Source organism: Phascolarctos cinereus, unplaced genomic scaffold (genome assembly GCF_003287225.1).
Source record: "Phascolarctos cinereus isolate Bilbo 61053 unplaced genomic scaffold, phaCin_HiC Scaffold_1;HRSCAF=81, whole genome shotgun sequence".
Classification (NCBI taxonomy): domain Eukaryota; kingdom Metazoa; phylum Chordata; class Mammalia; order Diprotodontia; family Phascolarctidae; genus Phascolarctos; species Phascolarctos cinereus.
In genome coordinates, this window is record NW_027555514.1 from 189,268,979 (window position 1) to 189,295,502 (window position 26,524).

Below are 26,524 nucleotides of genomic sequence, written 5' to 3' on the forward strand. Positions count from 1 at the left end.
TCTTATCTGATCCTCAAAACAACGCAATTATCTAGATATTATTATTTCTAACTGATATATAGTTAAGTTTAAATGACCTGTCTAAGGACAAGAATTAATAACCTGGACTCCTGAATCTTAGTAAGTATTAATGCTATGATACTCCCAATAGAAGATGGAGTGAACTGGTAGACTTTCAAATTGATTTCAAATACAATACTTTGGTTTCTTTTCTATTCCAGAAAGAGTCTGCCAAAAAGGAGAGATTCACCTGGCTAGAAAGAGTGAAGAACAAATTTGTAGTTACCAAAACACCAATACTCCAAGTTGTACAACTTTGAAGTTATTAAAGCTTAAAACAGCACTAAAACTTTTGGGACAACCTGTATTTTGAAATCTGTAGCACTGTAACAATACAAGTCCTCTGACCTTGAATTTATATCTGTAGATGATGTCAAAATAATCTATCTCCTGATGTACTGGTTTCTCAGTCCCATTCATCCAGTCTCATCAACTTAGTGCAAGCAGCATGACTCTTACTACTTCCTGAAATTTCATCCATGTTCTATTCAGTCTTACTTTTCCTACAACTTGTCTGTATCTTGGTCCATCCTGTTGTGCCCTTCGAAATTCCTTCTGCAAAAATCATGCACCTTGATACTAAGGGCAGAAAGTCTTTGAAAGATATTTCATGCAGTGAAATAGCATCAGATAAGATATTTGTTGCAATTGTCTGAGAGATTTTATGCCCTCTGGCCCCTACATAAAAGCGTTGAATTAGCCTGAATGTGAAGCTTTTTCCAGAAATTGGAGTAAGTGTGGAATTCTAGCTAATCCCCTGAGAAAGAAACTGGGAAAGATGAGGCCTTAGCTTTAGGCTTAGCCAGATCTGCTTCCCACTACCACCTCCTCTAACAAGAGACAGACCTTCTCAGCTTCCAAGAGTTTGAATGGTATTGGACCTCCTCATATTCCTATCAGTGCACTAGCGTGTCTGTGGACCACCTGGCAGTAGTGTCAGCATGAGAAGCCAAGAATAGATGGCCACAGATCTATCATGTGTAAGGGGAACTTCCTGAGCACCCCATGAATGAGAGGAAATGTCTTCCAGCAAACAAGTGCTATTTTATGCATTACCTAAGCTTAAGTCTACTTTTCACTGGACTCTGTATGCTCTAAGGCAGAGTGCATCACAAACTTCAGTGGGGCATTTATACCAACTGCTCTTATTGTACAACCTTAGTAAACACTACCCTTTCAGAAGGTTGTTTTATGCTGACTAAATGATATTCAACTGATAATCTTGGGGCAAAACACGATGGCATTGGATAATCATCCCCTGACCCCTCAAGACTGTCTTTAGAATCCTGAAAGTGTTACATTAAAAATAACATTGTTAACTCTATTTTGCCTTTATCCACCATTTTGTGAAGCTAAGTTTCAGCTGCTTGTAAGTCACCTGATTTTGGATAAATCACTGTGTAGAAACCAAGAGCCTTGGATCTGGTTTGTTTCTGCAGCAGCATGCATTGCTAAATGAATCATTCCTTTGATGTAACTACTCAGTTTCTTTATTCCACCATAACAAAGGGGAAATACAGCTAGCTAAGTCCTAAATAAAACTTATCAATGGAAATAAGAGTTGAGTTAGGGATGCTCCAGGGCATACATAGGCTACATGATACTTCTACCTTTTCCACTGTCCCAATCACATTGAAGCTACTTTTCACTCATTCCTGTTCTTCTAGGCCATTGACCCATTCCGGTTTCACTTGCTTTATACTTAGCCTTGACCTTGTTGTCTCATTAAAAAAATTTTTTTTTTAATTTTTGCTTTGGTGATCAGGGTTAAATGACTTGCTTAGGGTCACACAGCTAGTTAGTGTTAAGTGTCTGAGTCTGGATTTGAACTCAAGTCCTCCTGACTCCAGGGCCAGTGCTTTATCCATTGCACCACCTAGCTGCCCCTGTCTGTCATTTTAAAAACTGAATTAAAAAATTCTGAATTTTAAAAAAATATATAATTTCCATACACATAGAATACAGAAAGAGGATATTATATGTAACTATGAATCTCCATTTAGCTGGCTTTTTCTAAGTATATGACAAATTCAATACATTACTTTCAGACTTCTGCTTGTCTGCTTCCTTCCTTCTATCCTCTTCTGTGTATTTACAAAAATGTTTCAATGACTCTCTTTTTTTGGCACCACTGCTAGTTTTCAGGGAGTACATTGGTTCTTACATTTTTCCTCCTTGACTTAATTTTCCAAGAGAATTTTTAAAAGATAAAATATCTTACATTTTCTTATTTTTTGTAATATTTTAATATTTTTAGTCTCACAGAGTCATTGATTTCTGTTCGATCTAGTTTTCAGGGAATCCATTTGCTGGATAATATTTGCCATATTCTCTTCTAAGCTATTTATTCTCTTTCTTTTTGGGGGGCAGGGTAATTGGGGTTGAATGACTTGCCCAGAGTCACACAGATAATAAGTGTCTGAGTCAAATTGAATTCAGGTCCTCCTGACTCTAGGGCCAGTGTTCTATCCGCTGCACCACCTGGCTACCCCATATCTATTCTCTTTCTAATTCTTTCCTCTGCTGCTTTAATTTTTTAATCTCTTGCTTCATTTCTTTAGGTATTTGTGTAGTTCTGGAGGAAAGTTCATTTTTTCCTTCAAATCTCTGCTTGCAGCTGTTAACAGTTTACTCTTTCTTTTGGGGGATCTCTAGATTGACAACAATTTTTCATACTGGTCAGTGTTTTCTTTGATTTACACTTCTTTCAAGCTTTAGTTCCTGAGCTGGGACTCTGTAACACAGTCAGGCTCTGCCCTGTCCTGTGCTTTGGACGTGATAGTCACCTGGCTTCTTGAGCTGACCTTTACCTCCTAGGGTTACCCCCTCCTTGATCTTTAATATTTAGAGTGCTGAAACTTCAAGGCCCTCTGGCACGTCAGGACAAAGTGCTATCCCAATCTGCACACTACCTTGCTGTGTGCTGGTTGCTGCTACTGCTCACTGCTGCTCCATAGTACATCACTGGGGCTTTCTTGGAGGAGCCCTCAGCGACTGCTGCCTCAGTTCACAGACCCTTGCAGGCTACACATATCTCTGGCAGTCTCTGATTGGTGCTGCAAGGCTACCCTTTGCTGGTACTGGCAGGCACCTTTTCCTATTGTACACAGGGATCCGGCTGATCTCTTGTGCTGCTCTAGGGTAGAAATCACATACTGTGGTTTCTCATTGGATTTCTCAATCATTATTAGGTCTGGCACAAACTTCAGGGTGTTGCTAGTTTAGATATGTGGGAGCCAAGTGATCTGCCTTCCCTTCAGGTAGCCATCGTGGCCAGAAGTTCCCTGTGATCTGCTGCATTAATTTGTCACTTATATCCTAGAATTCCTTCCCTCTCTTCCTTTCTACCTTTCCTAACCTTCTTTACTCTCTTCCTTTTCTTTCCCTCTTCTCCTTTTGCTACTTCCCACTCCACCCCTTTTGCTCACCCTTCTCTCTCTCTCTGTCTCTCTCTCTCTCTCTGTCTCTCTCTCTCTCTGTACCTCTCTCTCTCTCTCTCTCTCTCTCTCTCTCTCTCTCTATATATATATATATATATATATATATATATATGTATGTATGTATGTATATGTATATAATGCATATATACAGACACACATATATATGTGTACACACAGTGTGTGCGTGTGTGTAGTGTGTATAGTGTTGCCTCAGACAAACTGAGACTTGGGAAAGACCTTAGCTTAAAAGCCAAGGTCACCCACTTCATTTGAGGCCATCTCCAGTTGTTCTGACCTATGTCTTGCCACTGGTCTCAGATGACTCTGGAGGAGAGCATGAAGCTAATGACTTTGCACAATCCTGCCTCATTTAAATCCAATTCATCTTCAAGTCAAGACATCACTCTCCTGATGTCATTGGTCCTCTTTAAGAACAAAGGACAAAGAACAATCCCACCCTGTTTGCTCACATTATTCTCTATACCTTGTCATATCCTCCTTCCTCCTCTTTGCTTGTAAATTTCTCCCCAATTCAAGTGCCATCTCACCTCTTCCATGAAACTTTCCCTGATTTTCCTTGTTGGTACCAACTTTCTACCCATGAACTTCATTTATATCCTCTCTCAAATGCATTCATCATGTAATATTGTATATTATAGTTATCCATGTTTATGTCCTATTCCCTATTAGACTATAAGCTCCATGAGGAGAGCTGAAGACTTATCTAGATTTTATTTCTCTCAAAACATTTAGTACTATATTTGACAAGTGGGAGGTATTTAATAAATAAAGCTAACTTTGGTTAACTTACTTCAGGCAAAGAATCCTAATGTCTAAGTAAAATGTAGGAAGTAAAGATTGCCAAGAATACATGTATTTTGAGAAAAGGAAATAAACAGGAAAAACTAAGCCTTCAGTATTAGCAATAATCACTGCAAATATTGACTTAATATTCATAACATATTGGGATAACTTGCATGCCTGAAATTCAGAAACAAGATACAAATGATGTCCATCAATTCACATTTATTCAACTTCATTATCTTCTTTGTACATAAAAAGTCATAGAAAGGAAGCTCTCCCCAAAGTCCCTTCTCCAATTCTTTCAGATTTTCATCTGTACAAAGTTAGGTTAAAATGCAAAGCTACTATTTCCTATCTATCACCTATGGTTGTTTGAGAAGCAGTATATTGTGATGGATGGAGCTCCAGCCTTGGAGTCAGGAAGACCTGGGTTCAAATCCTGCATGTGACATGTACTGGCTATGTCACCTTTGACAAATCATTTATGGTCTCACTTCCCCAGGCAACTTGTTACAGATCAACTGTTCTCTACATCTATTATTTCACCCCAGTGAAATAGCAAGTCTGCCCACTCTTTCCTTTCCACTCTATTCCCAAAATGGCTGCCTATGCTGATTACGCAGAGATTATTTCATAGCCAGGAGATGGATAGACAGATAGATAGACAGACAGACAGACAGACAGACAAACCTCCCGGTCCTGGGACATAATTGGTATAGAGAACTCCCTGATGAAGAAAATCTTTGCCAATGGTGACTTCTCTGCAACTTATAGTCTCAGAGTTTCCTGGATCACTGAGAAGTTAATTGACTTGCCAGGAGTCACACAGTCAGTATCTTAGGCAGGATTCAAACCTAGGTCTTCCTCACAGTAGGGCCAGCAATCTCTCTCTACTTTGCCAGTCTCAGTATAAATATATGTTCATATGCGTGTGAGTCTATAGTCTAAATTCTGGACATATCACACATATAGATTCTGTTTTGTTTGGCCTTTTTCCCCCTTCCTGATAGATTGTTTTGCTGAAATTGTAAATATTAAAGACTACTGATGCATCATTGGATTATTATTGTAAGTAAAATGTATCTCCTTGGGGGCAAGGATTATTTTTTAAATTTTACATCCCTGGTACATTGCATATTACTTTGTACATAGACCAGTTACTATCTCTTCATTGACATGATTTTAATTAACTGATAACTGAATGATATGTTAAAAAAAATCTAGCCTAGCCTCTTCATTCTGTGTATTAGGAAACTGAAACCCAGAAGTGACACAGAATCCAGATTCAAACCCATATCTTCTGATTCCAAATCTAGTATTCTTTCCATTATAATAGGTAACCTTTAAGGAGGTATTACTTGCATTTCTCCTAATTAACTGTACCTCTCCTAACTTCTGTTCGTTCTGTTGAAGTTGGAGGGAGCTCAGGCTGATTGAAGCTTGGGTTGTTATTTTTTTTCCTCCAAAGGTTGGTTGGTTTGTTTGTCTTGTCTTTACTCATAAATCACTTTTCTGACCTAGAAATTTATATTATCATGTAATAAAGTGTTCTTCACTTTACTAATGGAATAGAAACAACAATTTGCTAGGCCATTTGTGGCCACTGGAGGACAGGAAAGCTTTAGTAATAAGACTGCTCAGAAGACATTCTAAAACAGGACCTGCCTACCAGGACCTGCCACACTGTAGAACACACACAAGAGGGCAGCAGAAGGTCAAAACAATGAAATTTAACTGTAGTCCTAATTCATAATTCCAAGCCATGTCTATTACTTCAAATACTCATGTTGTTATCATAATACTTTATATTTGTGTAAAGGAGGTGCTATCAGTCTGATCAGATGAAGTTTTCTGACAACTTTAATAATAATGATAGATAGATAGATAGATAGATAGATAGATAGATAGGTAGGTAGGTAGGTAGGTAGCACTTACATAGCACTCCCCTGGGAGGGAGGTAATATTTTTTCCCCTTTTTACAGAGCAGAGAACTTATGCAGACTAATGTTAAATGAATTGTACAGGGTCACACAGCTGGGAAGTGCCTAAGGTTGGATTTGAGCTCAGATCTTCCAAACTCCAGATCCAACATTCCCTCCACTGAATTACCTAATTGCTGCCTAACAACAATGAGAAAATTCCTCAATCAATCTATTGGAATTATAGGGCATTGACTGTTTCCCTATATGAAAACAACTGAGCAACACAAGGAAGTAGTCTTGGGTGACTTTTATTTTAAGATTTCGACATAAAAGGTTATATTGAAGCCCAGCTCTCCCACACACACCACAGATAATATAGGAATAAGACCCCAGATAGACCAATTACAAAGAAACTCAAAGAGAAGAAGTACTAATCCAAACTGCATTACAAAAAACAAAAACAAAAAAACAACAATGAGAACATGTGGAAGCTGGTAGAAGTGTAACACAAGTGAGCTAGGATAAATGAGCTGAGAGGAACCATTCCAGGGAAGCCAACATTAATTCTTGCAAATAGTTCTGAAGTGAGCCAGCACTCTGAACAAAGGGGTCATAAACAATGTGAACTCCAATAATCAAGGATCTAAAACTCACTCTCCACCCTGGCCTCTCAGAACAGGGACCAAAGCCTAGAATACTGGATCTCCAGTTAGGTGACTCTTTATCCTATACACAGCTTGTTTGTATGTCTTCTCCCATGTTAGACTGTGAGCTCACAGTGCCTAGTTATGATAGTAAGTGCTTGGTAAATGTTTATTGACCAATTCATCTCATCCTGTTTCCTTCTGCAATCAATTAACTGGAGATCACTGGTGTTGCAATTTAGTCCCTGGAATGGCCCCACAGAAGACAGCATTGGCTTCAACTTGCTTTCCTCCAGTATCCCCATACTACTTTTGACCAGGTTTCCATACACCTTCTCCTACTGGGAGATCTCACTCTGCAACAGCCCTTCCTTCAGCTTACTTGATCTTGGAACCCAAAATTCACAAGTAATAAAGAAGTATTTTAAAATGGTAAGTGACACTTTAAATGTAAGAAAAATCATTTCTACAAAACAGCTTATAACAATTTCTCAGGAAGTTCAAGAAGCATTTCTAAAAGTAAAGGATGCCCATTGATTTGCAAATGATCTGAAAAAAAATGATCTGAGCAAATTGAAGTAGGGGGTATCAAAATATTTAAACGATTTTCAGGTGACCCTTAAGGAAATGAACACTAATTAATAGAAAAAGGCCTGATAAGTTGATGTAAAAATGTAAATCTAGTGTACTGGCATTAGGTATTGAACTCTACGTACTACTTCACAGCCAAACTTATGGTTCCCCATACACAATATTCCATTTTCATTTCTGTGACTATGTATAAGCTGTCTCTCATGTCTGGGATGCACTTACTCTCCCCTCTTCTTTGCCTCACAGAATCCACTTTCTTCAAAGTTTAGCTCAAGTGCTCTCTCCTGTAGGAAGTTACTAGTGTTCTTCCCAGGAATATAGACAAAATAGATATTCAATTGTACTTCCTCTATTTAATTTTCTGTGTACACAGAGATAGTGTTTGTGAATGAGAAAGGCCAATGGACTTTGATTTAGAGAACATGGGCTCAGATCCCAGATCTGCTGCTTGCTACATCTGTGACTTCATGCCAGTTATTTAACCTCTATGGGCCAGTTTCCTCATCTGTAAAATGAGGAGTCTGAACTAGATGGTCTCCAAGATCCCTTCTTGTTCTAAATCTTTGGTCATGTGAACCTATGGGTTTTTTTTCCCAGTAGAATGTAAACTCCTAGGCACAAGGATCATTTCATTTTTGTTTTTGTCTTTCTAGCACCTGGCACATAGTAGGTGCTTAATTTGTTGTTGTTGTTGTTTGTTGTTGTTGAGTTGTATCTGACTTTTTGTAACCCCATTTGGGATTTTCTTGGCAAAGATGCTGGAGTGGTTTGCCATTTCTTTCTGTAGCTCATTTTACAGATGAGGAAACTGAGGCAAACAGAGTTAAGTGACTTGCCCAGGGTCACACTGCTAGTGAGTGTTGGAGGTCAGATTTGGATTCAGGAAGAGAAGTCTTCCTGACTTCAGGCAAGCACTCTATCCGCTGTACCACCTAACTGTCCTAGGTGCTTAATTGATGTTTGTTAAATAAATGAGAGAAAGAAAACTATAGTTTTATATCTCTCCTATGTTTTACTATCAAACTCCTAAAAGAATAATCTACACTTCTTTCTGTACCATTCACTCACTTCTCAGTCCTTTATAATCTGGTTTCTGTTCCTACCACTTGACTAAAACTACTCTCTCCAAGATTACCAGGGATCACTTAAATGCTTGAATCCAGGCGTTTTCTCCATCCTCATCCTCCTTGACCTCTCAGTAGCCTTCAGTCTTACATCCCTTCTCCTAGATACTCTCTCTCTGCTTGGCCTCCATGACATAGCTCTGTACTGATTCTTCTACTTGTCTGACTGCTCAGACTCTTTTGCTGAATCACCTTCTTCCTTATCATGAATGTTTCCTAGGGTTCTGTCCTGAGTGCTCTTCTTTTCTCTGTGTATACTCTCTTTCTCAGATATTTTATCATCTCCATGAGGTTATCATACTCTATAGGCCATCATCCATAAGAGATGATACTCTACCCAAATGACTTCTCAGTCTATATATCCATCCCCAATATCGTTCCTGATCTAAAGTCACTCATTATCAACTGCCTACAAGCTACCTTCCTGGGATGTCTTGTAGAAATTTCAAACTCAAGGCCACAAAAAAAGCACTGTGCTAACCACCACCATCTTCCCAATTAACCAGCTTCATCATAATCTCAGACTAATACTTGACTTAATCCTCTTCTTTTATTCCCCATATCAAATTAGTTGCTGTCTTACTAATATATCTCCATGACATATCTTTCATCTTGTCCCTTTCTCTACAATCACATAAGCACCACCTTAGTTCAGGCCCTCCCTGCCTCTCTCCTGAACAATAGTAGTAGCCTCCTAATTCAAAACATTTCTAGTCTCTCCTCCATGCAATTCATTCTCCACACAATTGCCAAAATAATCTACCTGGCACAAGTTGTACTGTGCTTCTCCCCAGCTCAAAAATTTTCAATGGCTTTCCATTTCCTATAGTATAATATACAAACAGCCTAGCTTTTAATACCCTCCATGATCTGTTCCCAGATGCTTTTCCAGCTAGATTTGATACCACTCACCTTCATAAACTCTCTGTTCCAGCTGAACTGTCCTACTAGCTGATCCCAGAACTTAATATTATTACATCTCCTGCCTCCATGCATTCATCCAAGATGTTCCCCATGTCTGGAATGCACTTACCCCTTATCTCTGCCTCTCAGAATCCTTGTCTTCTAACAAGGTTCAATTCAGGTATCACCTCCACTTTTCATGAAGCCTTTCCTACTTCTACTCCATAGTTGTAAGTGCTCTGTCCTCAGTTTTCTTCTACTCAACACTTACTTGGATACTCAACACTTACTTCTGATACATCCCCAAATTGAATGTAAGGTCCTTGAGGGCAGGGACCGAGGGGGTGGGAGGGGAAGGAGACTAGTGAGGAAATGAGTTCCTCCATTTAAGCCTTTTATATGAATCTATAGTTCTAGCTCAGGAATCAATTAAAAGGTTTTTTTTTAATTACCAGGCAAGTCACAGAATACCTATGTCCTGAGTCAGGGATAAGGCAGTATGATACCCACTACAGGTTATCACACATTTCTGGGAGTAGCCTCCCAAACCAAGCCTTTACTCAAATTATCAGTGAGCAGAACATACTGCACACGCTCTGAGGATTGAGCTTTCATTGTCCAGTCCTCCATTACATTTGCATTATTGAATCTGTCCGGAATTCAGTCCACCAAGACCTCCCTAAATTAGTGCAGCAAAGTGGCTGCACTGCACCCAAGGTCTTAGATTACAGTTTCAAAGGAGGTGTAAATCTCATCCAGATTTGGTCTGTGGGCCAAAATCCAGCTGCCACCTATTTTTAGGTTCAGTAAGCTAAGAATGCTTTTTACATTTTTAAATGCATTAAAACTTTGTTACAAATGTAAAAACCATTCTTAGCTCATAAGCCTTACAAAAACAGACATCAGGGAAGATTTGGTCTAAGGGCCATAGCTGAACTTTTATTCTACTAATCCACATCCCTGTCATAGCTATTGAAGACAGTTATCAGCTGTCTGAGGTCTCACTAGGTCTAAGTACCTCCATGAAGTCCTCAAAAATCGACTAATGGACAGTTGTATATCTAGATAATTTTGAGAGTAGAAATCCCATTCTTGTTCAGTCGATGAGGAAATTCTGTGGGTTTCAGGTAAAATTGTACCAGAACTAGAAAAATCCATTTGAGTACTTTAAAAAGGTGTCCTGAGGGCTCACTAGACAGGGTAAAGATATGATAGGGGCTTATGTTAGACTCAATGACTGTCCTCATTGAGCATTGCCAATTGTCCTCTCATGCTGACTTTTCACAAAAGGTACATTTTATACACATGTCTAATTGTACTTTTTTTCTAGTTGTATGGGTTAAAGGGAAGGTGTTCTCTCAGAGCTATCACTTTTTCCTATAGCTCTGGAATCAGTCCCTTGATAGTCACACATAGTAGGGTGGAGAGAAGAGACAGACTGTATTATAAATAATACTGGAAGATGGCAATTCAGGTGAGGAAGAAGACAGACAATCCAAAAAAGCATTGTCTCCAAAAACTTGTGAACATAGAAGTTAATAAATAGTAAATAAATAAATTAAATCAGTAACAGGAAAGATTATTGTTGTGAGAAGGTGAAAAGAACCATTCTAGAGGTCTTAAATTCCCTTCCTCAAGAAACACCGACACTAGGACTGCTACTGAAGACTGCACCAAAAAACTCAAATATCCTCTTCACTGTTTTCAATATAGACATAACCTAAATAATCCAATCTAATAATGATCTGTAAGCATTTTTAAAAGGATCTGAGACCCAAAGTAAATAAAAGAACAACTTTACAATTTGATTTATTCATTCTGTCTGGCTCATTTTCCTAAAGAAAATAGGGTATATTTAGGCAAAAGTGAGCATAGGATTAGAAGTAGGGGATAGGACAATATATTTTAAACATGATTTCTATATTGGTTGTCTCTGTGGTATGTATGACATATATTGAGGCATATCTGTATGCCCAATTCTGCAAAGGCACTGAGAAAGTATACTAAATTATTTATGTTAAGGATGCAGATTTTATCTGAACACAAGGAAAAACTTCCTAACAGCTAACCCAAAATGGACTGGATCAGTTTACAGAGTTTAAGTTCCCTTTCACTGAATGTCTTTAAACAGAGGTTAGATAATAACTTTGTCTTGAGTTGTACCTGGGATTCATGATTTGATTAGATATTGGACAAGATAGCCTCTGATGTGCTGTTTTAAGAATAGATTTTCTTAAATGTAGAATAGGCCAAAATGGCATTTTTTGCATATTTTGGAATGTGCTAGTGAATGGATTTTGCTTTTTTAAATCTTCTGTTAAATAATAAAGTTACTTTTGGAAGATGGTACATTGAGCCAAGTGTGATTTCTAAAAATAATACATGAAAGCATACCTTTAGCTGGGGCCTGAATTTTTACAAACTGAAAGTTAGTATTTTCACAACAATTTTCACCAAATGCATATGCTTATAAATCTTACAGGTGATTAGAGGTCAGCCAAGTGCCAGCCTTAAAGAGAATGGCTGTTCTTTGTGCCTGATTTTTGACAGTGAAATAGTCCAAATGACACTAAAAGAGTACCTTTCTCAAATTTTATTATATTTAAATTTTAATTCAATCCTTCATTTAAAAAAAAAAACTAGCACCTTCTACAGCCAGCATTTTTAGGGTATTTGCCATTTTTTTATTGAAGAAAATAAAATTATTATCATTCAGTCCTTACAGATCAAATGCTAAGCTTAAGATGTCCAGATTTCTCACTCCGAATAGCTAGAGCTTTCATCCACTTGCTGTCTTTTAAATAGCCTCTCTAGGTTAGAAGTGACGGGGTTGGGGTGAGTTAAGTTTGCAGTCTCCATATTAATTCTGAAATCTTTTCAGGGTATAGGGCCAGTAACAATCCAGTAGTGAAAGGGTCCATTAGGTAAATTTGGCTCTAATAATGTTAATTGAAAATCCCCTTCACCCATTCAGTCCTTTTCTCTCTGCCTTTCTTCAGTTGCTGGGGTCCCCCAGTGACCATCATTGAAAGAAATCATCCTCTTCAGCAGTTACACAACACCATGGCAACTGGGACATCAGCTGAGCTGGATAGATGCTAAATACACAGCTAGAGGCTTCCTTCCTACTTTGTAAATCCTACTCTCTATGAGGCCCTAGGGAAAAGGACAAAGACTCATAAATATGCACAAGAACGCATCTGTTCATATGTACATATATATAAATACATGGATATAAGAATATGGGTGTAAATCTAGATTTATTATCATACCTATCACCTATAAAACCTCCCCTGCCTCATAATCCAGGTAGGATATTTTAAAAGTTTGAACAGGATAATGCAGAGGGATGGGGGAGTGGATGGGAGTTGGTTGGGGGGCAGGGGAAGGGAGGAGTAACCCTTGGTTCAAAGGGAAATGAAGCACATTGTGTTGCATAATCGATCAGTTAATGGGAGGGGAAGACAGAATCCTAAATATATGTCCTGAATTGTGGTTACATGCAGGACAAAAACTATACTTTATTTCATCAAATGGTGAAATCAACTAATTCCTTTAATCACCTCTGGCACAGGTGGAACAATGCTGTCCTTGGTGCTGAAGACATTGTCCTTCTTGGGGTAAGAATGTTCTGAGACAAGAAAAAGGAACATCTTTCCAGCTCTGAAGTCAGAGTAACTATTGTCTTCAATGGCCAGATACAGTCTTCATGGTGATTAGAGAGTAGGATGGAATAATGATAGGGGGAGAAAGTGCTATTTTCATTCCTAACCTGAAAATCTTGGAAAACCCAGATGAAAACCTGAGGTGGAAAACAGAAAGGGAATAGGGGTTTTTGGGGTACTAGTAAATGCTTCCTTTTTCATGCTGAGTTTCTTGCCTAGAACCAACCAATCTAGTTCAGATATTTCTGCTGCTTTGCTGCTGAAAGGAAGGGGGTAGGGAGATGGTTAGATTCTTCCACTAAGCCACATGATCAATTTCCCATGTGACACATTCCAGAGCCCTGGAAAGAAAAGGGGAGGGGCGCTAAGAGTGGGGATGGGGGTGGGAGGATGGTTTAGTAGTCAATCCTGCAAAACGTCATCTTGTCTCTATACCAGGAAGCAGGCAATGAGCCAGAGGAGAGGCAGAGAATAGACATGACTGTGCTCCAAAGCTTCTCCTGTGATCTGTGGCTTTTTCTAGACTGTGGTTCAAGGGGAATTGGCAAAGAACATCCAAGGAGAAGACATCTGATATCAGGTCATTAGCAAGGTAGGTAATAGGTACCCTGTAACAAAAGGATTAAAATCTCCTTCAGATGACACAATTTATTTTTCCCCTCCAGGAAATATGGAAATTGAGACGTACTTGGGTCCTGGCTAGGGTCTTTTAGACTAGAGATTTTATATGAAACATAAAGTAAATTTTAAAAAGCTTCTGTTGAGAGCAAATTTGACAGAGATTGTATGGGGAAAGCTGATCACTTGCATCCTACAGAAAAGGAAAGAATTAGTTTTCATTGAATCCTAGAAGGTATGCATGTGGGGGAGAGGGAACAGAATCACATTGATGAAACCTAATTTTATTTGCAGTAAAATTCAGTATCATCCTTTTTATCTACTCATCCATGCTGACATTCTCAGAGAATATTGACAGGGTTTTAGGGTATTTAGGCAGATATGAGACAGCCTTGTGCCTTGCAATTATTCTTGTCAGGTTTTCACTAATAAGAGGTACTAATAAGATACTTTAGGCCAACTCTGAAAGGAAAATTGGAATGTGAAACATCAAGGTAATGTGACTAAGGAAATCACTTATTTCTCAGAAGTAGAGAGGCTATTTGCAACAAGAATCTGTTGTAGACAGTAGGTCTCACCATTTTTACACAGCACAGAGTGAAATGGAGAATTGGTAATCACCAGGTTATTTCAAATGATATATAGTCAATGTGGCTAATTCAGGATTTATAACTGGTTGATCTGCTAAAATAAAATGCCTACAGCAGCATATAAAATGGATTATGTTCATTGTTAATTACCCCCAGGGGACTGCCTACATAGCCCCAGTCACCTAATAATTGGCAGCCTTTTCTTCCCTTTTGTTTGGTGTTCACCTGGCCTGAGAACCTTTTGTGGTACCATGGTAACAAAGCTTAAAAAAAAGACTAGGAAAAAGAAATAGTGGGGCAAGATCACAAGTTTTCTTTGTCAATCTAAAAGCATTTATGAGGTGTCCACTATGTGCCAGAAAACATGCCAGGTGCTAGGAATACAGATGCAATAAATGAGACAGACATGTAGGTGACATTCTAATGGGAATGAGAATAAATACATAGAAAAAATATACAGAATGAATACAAACAAATACAAAATAGTTAAATATTAGGTGGATGGGGAGGGAGGGCATAGCAATTGGAGGAAATCAGGAAGGGCTTCATGTAGAAGGTGATATTTGTGCTGCATCTTGCAGGAAGAGAGGGATTCCATGGGGGGGGGAGGGGAGGAGGCTGAGTGCTCTAGGCAGGGAATGCTAGTGCAGAGGCTTAAAGACAGGAGATGGAGGCTCCTGTGTGAGGAACAAAGGTGTCAGTTTGCCTGAAAAAAAGAATGTGGGAGGGGGAGAAATGCCCACTGAGGCTGGAAAAATAGGGTTGAGCCAGATTGGGAAGGGCTTCAAAAGTTAAACAGAAGAATTTATATTTTATCTTATTTAATCTTAGTCAATAAGGAATCGATAAAGTTGATTAAGTAAGAGAGTGACAGGATCAGAACTGTATTTAAAGAAAATTACTTTGTCAGCAATGTAGGATGGACTGGAGTGGTGAGAGACTGGAGGGAGAAAGACCAAGAATGAAGCTATTGCAATAGTACAGGTGAGAGGTGACGAAAGCCTGAACTAAAGTGGTAGGATTTGCTGGTAAAGAGAAGGGGTTGTATGCAAAAGATATTTTAGATATAGAAACAGAAAGATTTGACAACTGATTGAATAGGTGAGCTAAAGGAGAGTGAGTTGTTAGGGCAGCTCAGGAAGTCCTGAGTTTAAATCCAAGCTCAGACCCTGACTGGCTGTATGACCCTTGATAAGTCACTTGACCTTTCTGCTTTGATTTCTTTATCAGTAAAATGGGGATAATAATAGCACTTTATGTATCAGAGTTTTTGATAGGATCAAATGAGATAATAATTGTAAAGCACTTAGCCCAGTGCCTGACACATAGTAAGTACTATATAGATGTTAGCTGTTATTATGAATGCTGAGATTATAAGCCTGGGAGACTGGAAAGATGGAGTGCCTAATACAAAAGTTGTGAAGTTTGGAAGAAGGAAGAATTTGGAGGGGTAGGTGGAGATAATGCACTCATTTTGGGATATGTTGAATTTGGGAGTCTGTGGGACATTTAATGCAACCTTTTAAAAACCATTCCACATTTAAAGACCAGGTAGCTTAATTAGATCTTTCAGTAAGGGTACTAGTTTCTATAGTTAAATAGTTTCTAAATCTAAATATATGAAACACATATTAAATCTACTATTTAGCATTTGGGTTTGTTGTTGATTGAAAAAGATAAGCCATTATTAAACTTTCAAATTACCCAATATTTATTTTGATAAACTAAAGGATTTTTATGTTTAAATGAGCTAAAGAAAAAAGTTTTGGGATGTTTCTCTTTTTAAGCCCTTCTCACCATTCAGCCCTTTACATCTGGCTTTTGACTTCCTTTAACTGAAAAGTGACATCTCCAGAATTCTAAAACAGTTTCTTGGTTGCTAAATCCAATGCCTTTTTCTCAGTCTTCATCCTTCTTGACCTCTCTGCAGCATTTGATACTGATGACTGTCTTTTCTTGGACACTCTCTTCTCTATGTTTATGTAACACTATTCTCTCTCTCTCTCTCTCTCTCTCTCTCTCTCTCTCTCTCTCTCTCTCTCTCTCTCTCTCTCCCTCTCCCCCTCCCATCTTCCCTCCTTCTCTTGCTCCTTCCCTTTCCTTTCCTTTACCCTTTTCCCTCTCCCCTCTGCTTCCCTCCCCTCCCTTCCTCTTCCCCCACTCCCATTGGTTCTCTATTCCCCCCAACATCAAATGCAAACTCCACTATTTGGCATTTATAGCCCTTTACAATCTGCTCTGACCTACTTTTCCAGCCTTTTTACTACCCTTAACACATCCCAAGGTCCAGACAATTGGCCTCTTCCTGTTCCTTGTACACAGTATTCCATCCCCCTTCTCTGCATCTTTATACTGGCTATGTCCTGTGCCTGGAATGCACACCCTCCTCACTCCTATCCTTTAGAATCCCCAGTTACTTTAAAAGCTCAGCTCAAGTGCCACCTTCTACAGGAAGTCTTTCCTGATCCCTTGGCTGCTAGTGCCTTCCTCTTCCCCCCTAAAATTTTTAACCTAGTATTTATTTTGTATACTGTACATTTTACCCATAATTTTATGAAAATATTGTCTCTCCTGACAGAACACAAGCTTCTTAATTATAAGGACTGTTTCATTTTGTCTTTGTTAAGCTCAGAATCTAACAGGTGCCTTACACATAGTTGGTACTTAATAAATGTTGGTTGGTTGATTGATTGTTGGTAATGCCAAACCCAGACTTTTGCGAGAGACTAAAGCCATCCACCATCCACCTTGATAAAAGTGGATTTTTCTGATGTTCATAGAAAGTATGGTGTGTGTTGGGTTTATCCTGAGCACACTGAGCAAAACAAATAGATCTACCTATGAAGAGAAAAGGAACAGACCAGATCTCAAGTTATGTGAGAGTCTTCACCAGATCAGTTCCAGGATGCTATGCTTCTATCTTTCCTAAAAGGACTCTCACTCTAAAGCAGAAATTCTTTCCCTTGTTTGTGCCATAGACTCCTTTGTCAATCTGATGAAGTCTTTGGACAACTTCTCAGAATAAATGCGTAAAAATAAAACATGGAGAATTTTGAAAGGAACCAATTATATTGAAATAGTTATCAAATAATTACCCAAACACAAACACACACAAGTTCATAGACCCCAGATTATGCATCCCTACTCAAAATTCTCATTGTCCTCCACCCTGGGCCAAGAACACCCTACTCATCGACTTACTGATTCACCACTAGAGCTTCATTCTCTAGGCTTAAAGATGAAAAATATGGGTTTAGAACTGAAAGGGGCCTCTGACAGCATAAAATCCATCCTCTTCACTTTATAAATGAGGAAACAGGCCTAGAAAAGTTAAGCAACTTGCCCAACAACATACAAGTTGTTCTAGAGAGCTGCAATTCTTCAAAGTCTTATTCTTAGTGTGAATGAAGTACTTGAGCAAAGGTTCTGATGAGTGTGTAGGGGACAGAATAAGGAGATTGGGGACTTGAATGAGAATAAGTGTACTCTGTTGAGGGTAAAAAAAAATACACAAAATGTGAAGACTGGGACAGTGAAGATCAAATTTGCCTTGCTCGTGATTTTGCCCAAGGACCACCCTGCTGCCCCAGATGAATATCTTTCTCTTTCTAGCACCCTTTCTATAATTTGTCTTTCAAACACTTGTCTCATACTTTACTCTAAAGCTTATCAGTTAATCTGAGAATTTCAGAGTTGTAAGGGACATTCATGGCCATCTAGTCCAACATGAACATGACTTCTCTCTCTCTCTCTCTCTCTCTCTCTCTCTCTCTCTGTCTGTCTGTCTCTCTCTCTGTCTCTCTGTCTCTCTTTTTTTTTTTGGCAAGGCAATTGGGGTTAAGTGACTTGCCCAGGGTCACACAGCTAGTAAGTGTTATGTGTCTGAGGCCAGATTTGAACTCAGGTCCTCCTGACTCCAGGGCTGGTGCTGTATCCACTGAGCCTCCTAGCTGCCCCTGAATTCTCTAGCCTGTACCTGAAGACTGTCAATGAGGGGGAGCCCATTTATTGCTCTTTGCAATTTCTAGTCATTGCTCTTCTAGTCCTCTCCTCCAGAACCAAACAAAATAATCTGACCTCCCCTTCTATATAATACAACCCTTAAAATACTTGAAGAGAGCTATTCAGTCTCCCACTGAGTCTTCTCTAGGCTAAACATTCCCAGTTCCTTCAACCGATATCATATGGCCATTGACACAAGGCTGTTCACCATTCCGGAAGCCTCCTTTGGATTGCCTCTAGATTTTCAGTGTCCTTTCAAAATTGTGGTGACCCGAACTGAACACAGTCCTTTACATGGAGGCAATATGGTGTGGTGAAAAGAGAATTAAATTTGGATTCTAGAAGACCTGGACTCAAAATCTCAAGTCTACTGCCTACTACAGTTTGGGAAAATCACCTAACTTCTCTGGGCCTCAGTTTACTCATCTACAAAATAAGTAAGGTTAGACTAACTGACCTTTAAGCTCCCTTCCAGGAGTATAGGAGGACTATTATCTCCTAATTCATGTAAGCTATTTCTCTTAATGTAGCCCAAAATTGTATTCAGATTTTTGACTGTCACATCATAATATAGACTCAAACTGAGCTTTCAGTCCACTAATCAATCACTCAATCATTTAATCAACAAACTAACGGATTATAATGCTTACACTGTACTAAAAAGTGGGTCTACAGAGAAAAAGGGAAAAAAGAAACTTACATTCTAATGGAGTAAACAGCATATACGTAGACATATACACCAAAAGCTCCATGTCTTTTTTCATATGAGTTTGGTTTTTTTTTTCCATATGTCTCACCATACTTGTGAAACTGATTTTTTTAACCTAAGTGTAAGGCTTTTTACTTACCCCTATTAAATTTCGTATTTTTTGGCCCAGTGTTTCTAGCCTGTCTTTTTGGATCTTTCCTCTCAGTCTGTTAGCTCTCTCTCCCAGCTTTGTGTTATCTGCAGATTTGATAAGCATGCCTTCTATGATTTGATCGATCCAAGTCATTGATTAGAGTATTAAACAGCCATAAATATTTATTGAACAAGGCATGAGCTGGCAAATCTTCTATTTCCATTGAACAGGTTGGAATCTAGCTCTAGGGAAACTTGGAGAGTATTTGATGGACAGTATCAGTAAAGTAAATTTTACAAAATCCAGTGTGAAGATAAACCATAAGCACCCAGCCTGGTACTCTACATACAATGTGGGGACTAGGGATTGGTGGATGAGGATGGTAAATGTTTGTTGAATAAATATTTCATTGTGAATTAAGACAAATACATCTGGATGAACACTCAATGAGTTAATCTGAATTAACTATACACACCCAAAATATCTTCCAATAAGATCACAAGTAGCTGCTAATTCAATACACTCCTTGAACACAGGAGGTGTTCAATAAAAGTTTAATGAAAGAAAAAATATAAGAAAAGAAACCATGGGATCCACAAGATGAAAATGATTGTAACCATGTGACATTTGGAGACTTTTTTTTGTTACTTCCTGCACATCTGCGGGGATAGAGGAATAAAAGAGATTACAGAATCATAGAGTCTCAGAGTTGGAAGGTACCCAGAAGAAGCTACCAATTAAAACTCCTACCTAATACATGAATCCCATATATAAAAACTCTCCAATAATCTAGCTCTTTCTGAAATGCCTCAAATGATGGGGAGCTCACAAAGCTGACTAAAGTTCATTTCTGAATATCTGTAATAATTAGGAAATTCTTCCTTATATGGAACTATAATCTGCTTCATTTCAATGAAAGAAGGAAGGAAAAGGCATGTATTCAGCATTTACTATGTTCAAGGCACTGGGCTAAGTGCTGGGATACCAATACAAAAGAATGATAGTCACTGCCCTTAAGAATCTTATATTCTAATGGAGGAAAACAACACTTATAGGGGAATTGTGGGCAAGGAAGGGTGAAATAATTCGGTTAATGAGTAGAGCCACAGGGCAGTTGAATGATGTGCCTTTTCTAGAAGCAAGGGAGATAAATTTTGTAATAAGTGCCTAGCACAGTGCCTGGCATATAGTAAATGGTATATAAATACTTATTCCCTTCCCTTTACTCCCAATAGTAGTATTGATCTGATCACTATTCTTTAAACAAGAAGTGGAAAAGGACATTGGGGGGGAGGGAAGAATGTTTGTGCTAGCACAGAAAGAAAATGATATGATTCAGTGGCTAAGGCTGGCCAGATGAAATGACCTCTCACCAATGAACAAGACCCACCCCAAACCACTGCAGGTAGTTAGAGTCATGATAAAGGATGGACAGCCTAGGAAGTCTGCTGCTGTCCCAGGCAGTTCTCATCTTGCCACAACCAGCTCCAAGTACATAAATCATTGGACAAAGAAGCAGTGACTAGAGAATCCTTAGACATTCAGAATTCACTTGGACTTATAATGTTTGCTCTAATACTAGAGAAATCTCAACTTGAACTCCTGGGCCAATTCCAAGGATGCCCAGAATGTCCTTGGAGTTTGGGGTACCTAGCAGTCTTACTATGATTTCTATATGATTAAAATCTTTGGGTTTGTTTCTTAAGTTTAGTCAATTACCACACTGTGGTGGCAATTTTCTTGTCCAGTAAATAACTGCTTTCTGAAAAGAGCAAAAGGTATATATGATCAGAGCCAGTGTTACAGAATGAATAAGTGATCCCGTGTTAAAAAAAAAAAGTTATCCTTCCTATATAACAGGAATGTTCTGGAGAGAAAGGCAGAGTGGGGGACATAGTGTTGGATATGTACTTTTAGCACCTCCCCAAACACTCCACTTAGGCATAAGAACTCCCTCCTCTTTCTTGCTCTGCTTGGCCATAATGTTAGATCTAGCTTGATTACTGGGTCATATAGCTAGACAGGCATGAAGAAGTCTGCAGGATGTAGAGTTTAAATGAGACTCAAAGACCAGGTATAAGAATGATAATAGCTAGACTCTATATGATGCTTTAAGTTTTGCAAAGCACTTTATAAACTTTATTCTCTCATTTTATCCTTACAATAACCCTGGGAAATAGATGCTATTATTATCTCTGTTTTAGAAGATGAGGAAACCGGCTTGCTGAGGCCACACAGCTAGCAAGTGTTTGAGGTCAGATTTGAATTCAGGTCTTCTGGGCTTTATACACTGTCAACTATTTGCCTCAAAGTTTGCACATATCTCCTGACTATGCCCTATTTGCACCTGGAAATTATCATGGCAAATCTGCAAGTATTATATACTAGATATAGTTGAACCCTGTTATTAATAGTGGATCATATTTATACTGTGCTTTTAAGTTTACAAAGTAAACCTTCCTCAAAACAACCTGTGTAAAGAAGTGCAAATCCTACTAGTCCCCTTTGACTTTTGAGGAAACTGAGACTGATGTGAGTGATTTAGCCATATTTACATGACTAATAAGCAGCAGATCTGGGGCTAGAACCCAGGCCTTCCGACTTGAAGCCTAGCGCTCTTTCCACTCTACCAACCATCCTAGTTGATGTGAAGCTTGTTATAATGTCCCTTTGTATGTCCCATTAAAGCCCCAGAAACAAAACAATTACATCCATTAAGATTGTACCACAATAGCCTAGAGGGGAAGCAAGAAAATACATTTTATACTCTGAAATTTTGCTTTGGGCTAGACCTACAATCCAACATAAGCCTAATGGACCGAGCAAGATGAGAGGAAGACAAAGAGAAACTCTCCTCTCCATTCGAAGGGGAGAGCCATACGTTTAAACCAGGGCTCACAAACCGTAGAACCATTGCAGAGACTTAATAGCCTGGAGACCCTAGTTGCCTTTTGAATATGCCAAATGGGAGGGTCTAGTAATATAAATGGTTCCAAAGAAACCCACATATGTCCACAGGAAAAGTAATTAGTTCACATCCAGAGAAAGAACTGATGGAGTCTGAATGCAGAACAAAGCATATTATTTTCACTTTTTTTAAATTTTGAGGTTTTTTTTTCTGGTGTGTAGCTTTTCCCTTTTGTTCTTTTTTTTTTTTTTGGTGAGGCAGTTGGGGTTGGGTGACTTGCCCAGGTTCACACAGCTGGTAAGAGTCAAGTGTCTGAGGCAGGATTTGAACTCAGGTCCTCGTAACTCCAGGGTCTATACTCTATCCACAGCACACTTAACTGCCCCTTGTTCTTTTTTCTTCTTTCACAACATGACTAATGTGGAAATATGTTTCTGTGATTGCACATGTATAACCTATATCAGAATGCTTGCCATCTTGGGGCAGGGGGAGAAAAATTTGGAACTCAAAATCTTATAAAAATCAGTATTGAAAACTATCTTTACATGTAATTGGAAAAAATAAAATACTATTTACAAAAAAAGGTAATTAGCCCTTGATAGCTTCATTACTCTACTCTCTGCTGTGCATCTCCACTGAGCTGTTCTCTGATGAACACTTGTTCAAAACATCTATTCTCTTTCGGGTAGGTCACCTGGATTGCTCACTGCTACCATCTACTGGTCTTCAACTGTGATGCAGCTTCTTTGCTGAGCTGTGACCACAGTTGGGACCTCAATTCTGAAAATCCCATAGCCTCGACTTATCTCTTTTGATATTCAGACCAGAGTCAGCTACACCCAACCAGGTACCCAGAAAAGCCTTTAGGAAAACCTTGTCCTTTGAATTTCCCATTCCTCCTCTATTGCTAATAATAATAGCCAGCATATATATGTATATATACATATGTGTGTGTGTGTGTATATATGTGTATATATGTATATATGTGTATATATACATATATATGTATATGTGTGTATATTTATGTATATATGCATATATATGTGTATATATGTGTATACATACATACATATGTATATGTGTGTATATATACATATATATGTATATATATGTGTGTGTATATATATATATATATATATATATATATATATTTCTTTGATCCTCACAATGACCCAAAAGGTAGGTGCTATTATTATCCCCCATTTTAAGGTGAGGAGACTGAGGCTGAAAGGCTGTATCTTGCCTAGGATGATACAGCTAGTATCTGAGACAGGATTTAAACTCCAAGTCTGGCATTGCCAAGTCCACTATACCATATAGCTGCTATTCCAAGATAATGTAATGCAGTAGACAGAACCTCTGGATTTTCAATGGATCCATGTTTGAATCTACCACTTACTATCTATGTAATATTGAGTGAGTCATTTAACTTATCTAGGCTTCCCCATCTGTAAAATGAAAGGATTAGACTAGGAGAACTCTTCTAGCTCTAATTCTGTGATCCAGTATATTGCATCCCTCAGTCTGTTACCATTTTGTTTTGCTTTGTTGGTACAAACCTGTTATCTCGTCATTGTGTTGTCAGGAAATTCTTTTTATTTCCTATTATACTAATAGACTTCTGAAATCATTTTCAAAGGCTCCAAATAACAAAACATCTAATGACCTGTGTGAGCTCAAAACTGGAAATAAGCTGGGATGAGGAGAGACCACTCGACTCCCCATCATGCCTCTTGGGTACCATCCAATCACAGGAGCTGAGCTAGGTGGAGAATACCAAAAAGGGCTAGTGACCTTTGCCCTAATTTCCTCCAGCAATGAAAAGAGTTGCCTTTCTCAATATATTTGTAGAGTAGGAAATTTGAAACTATTTTAATGTGCAAGAAAAAAATAAAGAGAAAAATCAAGAAATTATAACGTTAAGGGTGGCTAGCAATAATAGCACTTCCACTTGAAAAAGCTTTCCTAACCTCCACACTCACATCTCCAACTACTGATTGGACATCTTGAACTGAATGTCCTATTTCAACATATCCAAAACTGAATTATCTCTTCACCTCCTCTTCCCCACCCCACCTCCCACCCCTGATCTTCCCCTTCTTCCTAACTTCCCTACAAGGGTAACAACATCCTCCCAGTCACTCAGGCTTGCAACCTACATGTCATCCTCAACAACTCTCTCCCTGTCTCTCTGTCTCTGTCTCTCTCTCTCTCCACTCATACCCCATCTGTTGTCAATTCCTATCAGTTTTTGCCATCATAACATCTCTAGTAAAAGCCCCTTCTGTCCTCTGTCACTGCCACTGCCCTGGTGCTGGCCCTTATCACCTCACACCTGGACTATTGTAACAGTCTGCTAGTTGGTCTCCCTGACACAAGGTTCTCCCTGCTCCAATCTGTCCTTCACTCAGCTGTCAAATTCATCTTCTTCAAGCACAGGTCTGACCATGTCACCCTACTATTAAATCTATACCAGTGGCTTCCTATCACCTACGAGATCAAATATGAAATCCTTTGTTTGATTTTCAAAGTCATTCATAACCTGGCCCCTTCCTACATTTTCAATCTTCTTACACCTTACTCACCCCCACATACTCTACGATCCAGTGACATTGTAAGTTGCTGTTCCTCAAACAAGACAATCCATCTGCCATCTCCAGACGTTTTTATTTATTGTCCTTTATGCCTGTAATTCTCTCCTCACCCCCACTTCCTGGCTTCCCTGGTTTCCTTCCCACCTTCCACAAGAAGCTTTTCCCAGCTTGTCTCTTAATGCTGCTGCTTTCCTTCTGTTAATTATCTCCAATTTATTCTGTATATGATCATGTTTGTACATAGGTACTGTCGAGTTATGTCCCTCATTAGACTGTGAGCTTCTTGACAGCAAGATCTGTCTTTTGCTTTTCTTTGTACCTCCAGTACTTAGCACAGTGCCTGGCACATAGTAGGTATTTAATAAATGTTTTCTGACTGACTTACTTTTTCTGTATACAACAGAACAAATGTTAAGCACCTACTATACATACAAGCAAAGACTACATGAAAATATATTTGTAACTGTATTTATATTTATTTATAATTATATTACAGATTATTATATTATAGATAATACACCTTATGAATGAATGAGCAAGCCTCTACTGTTTACTATGTGCAAAGCACTGTGTCAAAGCAGTGTAAAAAAAAATGCTGGGTCTCCCTAATTCACCTGGGCTGGAGGTACAATGATTACTCATGGACCCCACCCCTCTGTGATTGGCGTCAGGGCTTTGACCTGTTCCGTTTCCAGATGAGCTTGGTCACCCCTTCCTAAGCTGCCTGCTGGCCCTCTGCTCCCAGAGGCTCATCGTATTAATGCTGCACTTAGTGCGAACATTTGATCAGCTTAGCTACTGCAGCTCAGAACTCCCTTCCAGGAGCAAGGATGACAGGTGTGCATCACCACACCCAGCTAATGCATCCTTCTTACTGTCATTTCCATTGATAAAATCATATCCATTTCAGATTTTGGAATAATTGTCAGTGCCAAGGACTTTGGTGGCAAAGACTTTCTTTTTTGAGTCTTCAGGGGCTGTGGCTGACGAAGAGGTGACAGCAACACCTAAAGAAACAGTTACTTGTTCTAGTCTTTCTAGGAGTTACTCTCATGAATGATGGTGACAGGGACCAGAGTAGAAGCAGCACCATGGGGTATGGAGACACTGCTGTTCCGGGGCTATTAGGCAAAGGGTCTTGAATAGTTTCCACTGGAGTCAGAAGAGAGGTAGTGTGAGTAGAGTGGCTGGTGGTGGTTTGGCTCACCTTACCCATGCATTCCCCTGCCTCTCCCTCAGAGTGCCTTGATGCTTTGTCAAGCCAGCCCAAGGCAACTGGGTGACTCATTGGATAGAGCCACTGGGCCTGGATTCAGGAAGAGCTGAGTTCAAATCTGGCCTCGAACACTTACCAGCTATGTGACCCTGGGCAAGTCTCTCAATCTCTGTTCACCTTAATCCACTGGATAAGGAAACAGCAAACTACTCTTTGTGATTCTGCCTAGAAAACCCCATGGACAGTATGGCCTATAGAGTCACAAAGAGTCGGTCATGTCTGAATGACCAAACAACAACAAAATAGGTGCAGATTTAATGTAAATTCACATGCGTCCTTTATTCATTGCTTTATCTTCATAATATCCTTCATACAGGCTCCCTTCTCTCCTCTGACATTGCTACCACCCTGATGCAGACCCTCATCACCTCACACTTGGACTATTTCGATAGCATCAAAAGGGGCCTTTGGGATCATTAGCCCAAGCCAATAATCTTACTGATAAGGAAATTGAAACCTGTTACATCTACTTATGACTTTATGAAAATTTCTAGTGGGCTATACAGAGAGATCTTATTTTGTCAATTTGTTGATGTCTGTT

At 39.0% G+C, this 26,524-nt stretch overlaps 1 protein-coding gene across 16 annotated transcripts in view; it reads left to right on the forward strand.

Moving 5' to 3' along the window:
- GPR19 (G protein-coupled receptor 19) overlaps nucleotides 1-26,524 on the forward strand; it is a 65,342-nt gene that overhangs the window by 16,777 nt on the left and 22,041 nt on the right. For 3 of the 16 annotated variants that reach the window (XM_021001556.2, XM_021001564.2, XM_021001565.2), the window contains 3 exons: nucleotides 7,092-7,302; nucleotides 13,063-13,200; nucleotides 13,592-13,745. The exons of 1 other annotated variant lie outside the window; for it this stretch is intronic. The gene's annotated coding sequence lies outside the window, so the exon portion shown is untranslated. The remainder of the gene's footprint in view (nucleotides 1-7,091; nucleotides 7,303-13,062; nucleotides 13,201-13,591; nucleotides 13,746-26,524) is intronic. 12 more of the 16 variants (XM_021001557.2, XM_021001566.2, XM_021001560.2 and 9 more) reach the window with 8 other exon arrangements.